General features: G+C 64.6%; 1 pseudogene; it reads right to left on the bottom strand.

Moving 5' to 3' along the window:
- Positions 1–296: 296 nt before the first annotated feature.
- Positions 297–3,080, bottom strand: LOC147992953 (uncharacterized; annotated as a pseudogene).
- Positions 3,081–3,874: the final 794 nt, after the last annotated feature.

Below are 3,874 nucleotides of genomic sequence, written 5' to 3'. Positions count from 1 at the left end.
ACCCCTGGAGGTGACCGCTTTAGCCACTCGCCTCGTCTTGCCCTTGCAAGTCGTGGGAGAGGGAGCAACCCCTGTTGCCTGTCCCCCCTCTTCAGGCACAGAAATCACCACGGCGTCCCCTCCCTCGGGTACCCGGGGTCTCTGCTCAGCACGCTCTGCAGCGGCAGCCGCGATCGTGGCCTGCGCTAACTCCTTAGCGCGCACCAGCGAAATCAACTCGCTAACCCCTCCTACACAGGAGGGATCCACACCGCTCGCATCTAACACCTCATGCAAATGATCGTCCGAGAAATCATCTAGAACTGTAAACCGGGGGGTGGGTTACCTGAGATCTCCATGTTCTTCTGGGCTTGGAGGAGTTGCGCCCTCTGCAAGGACGGCATATTGCCCTTGGCCCCCTTCGAACGCGAGCTGGTGCGCACCGGCGCCGCTGGCACCGTCTTGGTGCGCTTGGCCTTCGAAATCAGCACCGTCTTGGAGACGTCCTGCAGCAGCTGGTCCACTGGAGGCGCTGTCGGGGCCGCCAGTGCCATGACTGACTGCCTCGGAGTGACAGGCGCCCCCAGCGGCTCCATCGCGCGCACCACCTCCGCGCTGACCTTGCGCACCGCCGTCTTCTTCATGAGCTTCACCGAGCCGCTAAGTGTAGAGTCGCGGCCACCAGAGGCAGGAGACCCAGCGGGGCGGGGGCATGAGGAAGAAGGGGAGCGGCCGTGCGGGAACAGACCACCGTCCGCACCCGCAGCCGCCATGGGAGGGGAGGAGACCAACCCCAGGTTGGAGCCATATTGGTTGGGGATCGAGATCGTCATCCCCACCGATTCCCCCTCCTCAGCCGCCCGCGTCATCGTTGCCCCTTCCATCTGAGCAACAGGGCCCGGCGCGGAGATCCCCAGCTTGTCCCACGCCGCCGTGTCGATGGAGTCGTCCTCCTCCATGCTCGCCTCTTACTCTGGAGCCTTGTCCTTTTGCTTGCCCTTGTCTTGCTCATCGAGCCCGCGGCCACTGGACGAGGGCGGAGGAGGTGGGAGGGCGGGGGCCGCCGGACGAGACTCTAACTCCGGCTCAAGCTTGACGTTGTAACCTTCTCCATTGAACCAGATCTGCACGGCGCCCCGGAGCTTGGCCGGCACACGACACGCTAAGCGCATGCGCACCGGACCGGACCGAATCAAGGACAGCTCATCCACCACAAGGGGCCGCCCGATCATGGTCGTGGCCGCCATCAAACGCTCCACGCGCCGCTGCTTCGGGGGGATGCCCCACATCTTCACCCACACTTCCGGCATCGACTGCGCCTTGGGCTCGGCGAGGACCGCGTCGCGAATGTTCGCCGTGATGTTGTTGATGGGGAGGAACAACTTGCCGCTGCGCGTCGCCATCCTCCGCAAAGCCGGATCTGGGAAAGCCACCGAGAAACAGTCCACGTCGAACGGAGCCACCTGCCAATCCCACTCCCCCTCGAAGAGGTGGGGGAACTCTGCCTCCAGGATTTCCTTCGACATGACGCCAGGCGCGGCTGACACCAGCGCCGCATTGACCCCCAGCAGCTCCGACGCCCCCGCGTCCGCCTCCTCTGGGTACTGCAAGCAGAAGAAGCCGCCTCCCGCGAAGGCGTGACCCATGGTCTGGAGCACCAGCTGCTTGCCACGCGTGGGGCAGTACGCCGACGCATGGCCCTCCATGCTGCAGAGCACGCACAACTGCTGGAAGGCGCACTCATTCTGGTAGTGGCCTGTGCGCCCGCAGCGAAAGCAATCCGGCCCCGCCGACTCCTCGACGGGGATTGGCTCCGCCACCGTGCCTTTGGAAGAGGAGGGCTTGGAAGCCGCCTTCATCGCGGGCTTGTGCTTCTTCATCTTCGGCTTGTTGAAAGGGTCGCCCGCCCGGTCACCGCAGTGGGGATGGAGCGCTTCCTTGCGCTTAAGCTCCAGCCCCTTCTTCTTGTATTCCTCCTTCCTTCTCTTCTTGCGCTCCTGGTCCTTGAGCCACCAGGCAGGGGGAGGCCCCCAGCCGCCCTCCTCGCCGGCGCGCTCCGCCGCCCGCGCCTTAGCTTGCTCGCGCAGATCTCGCTCGCGTCGCTGTTCCGCCTCCAGATCCGGCTCCGCCCGCTTGTCCGCCCGCCGATCCGCCTTGGATCCCATGGCGACGACCTCCGCAAAGGAGCGGTCCAGGGGTGGAGGAGGGGGGAGTGGCGAGAGAGAGCGAGCGACATGACCGAAGCGCCGCACCTCTGTGGGAGTGGCTGGAAACCCTAGTGCGCAGTCAGAGGCGCCCCGGCGGATCCATAGCCACTTAAGGGCAGGCCGCGCCACAGCGGGAGCGGGCCTGGGCCGCACTGGGCAGCCCTCGACCACCCGTGACACTTCCACAACTGCCCCGCCCCCCTGGGCTGCACTCGGCACGGATGGGCCCGACCGGCCCGTAACCAAGGACCGGCCCACTGGCCCAGCCTCACCAACCTCGCCAACCCTTGGCCAGGTCTCGAGCGGCTCCGCCGCCGCCGCCACCGCCCTCGGCACCGCGACCGGCGCGGTCCCACGCGGTGGATCTGCCTCCAGGACCGACCCCGCGGCCGGCAAGGTAGCAGCCGTCGCCACCGTAGCAGGAACGACCTTGTCATCCCTCCGCACCGAGCGTCCGCACGGCGCCTCCACCGCACGCAACGGCGGCGCCTGACCCGACACCCCTGGTCTGCGGGCGCCCCGACCGCCTGGCGCAAAAGCACCGCGCCGTCCAGCTTTGAGAGAGCCCCCGAGCTCCTCCGCCATGGCTACGAACACACCTACCGACGGCCTGGGCCCTGCACCAAGCCGACCGGCGGCAACGCCACTGCCAGCGTCCTCCTCCGCCTCCGAGACCTCCTCGTCACTTACCTCAGACAGCGCCCAGAACCGACTCCCTTCCCAGCGCGGGAACGGCACCGCGCCCAGCGACGCCGCCGGGGCCGCGCGCACCGGCCGCCCCGACGGCCTCACCTCCGACCAGCCCGCCGACTCACCTGACACACTGGGGCGCAGCGCATCGCCCGCCCCATCGCCACCCGAGTCGCCAGCCCGTACAGGAGCCGTTGGAGCCATCTTTCCTTCGGTCTACACCAATGGTGTCTCTGTTAAGGTTGAACGTACTGAAGCCCATGCATTGGTCGTTTCGGACGTTGCCATCTCTATTGTGTCATGACCTGCTGGGCGTCGTGTCCACCATAGATGGTGTCGAGAGGAAGACAAAGGGTACATAAAAGCGGACAGATCCTCGGTGGATGACAGTGCATTCCAAGGTGGACATGTTCGGTTTCTACAACGAGGAAGGTGCGGATGCAAGAAAAAAGGAAGCAGAAGCGGAGTGAAGAAAAATGGGCCGGGAGGGGGATTTGAGCGGACCAGGGCTGTAAGAGTCCTACGTGGGGTCGGTCCCGCTTTAGTTTGCGTCTGGCTTGCGGGAAATCAGACAATTGAATTGGTCCGCAGACCGATGAGCTACCGTGTGTTAGGATGGTAAATTACGTCAAGACAGCTCGGTTCGAACATCGGCGAGTGTTTCGACGGTTCGCGTTGGAGATGCCCTAATCAAGTTCCCTTCCGATCCCTTGTGTCGGTGACACGGTTCTATTTCTACGACGTAGCCCGCAGTTTTGATTTGTACGGGGTTTTCAGGGGCTGACCGGCGTGGGATCGAAGATGGATGAGTGCGCGACCGCCGAGCGGCCCTGCAGGTGCCGGAGTGGCTTTTTGGATGGTTTCCTGGTTAATTTTTTCTTCCTGCCAGTGCGAATGTATCGCTATCACCCACCCACGAGGGTGACGAGGCCACGGGGTACACGGCCGTGTTGCTTGCTATTGGGATGGCCAGAGGCAGTGGAGTACGTGGACCGCAT

This window comes from Triticum urartu, chromosome 1A, assembly GCF_056163025.1.
Source record: "Triticum urartu cultivar PI428250 chromosome 1A, HENAU_Tu73, whole genome shotgun sequence".
Classification (NCBI taxonomy): Eukaryota; Viridiplantae; Streptophyta; class Magnoliopsida; order Poales; family Poaceae; genus Triticum; species Triticum urartu.
Note: the sequence above shows the minus strand (reverse complement) of the source record. Positions and strands in the feature narration are given on the sequence as shown.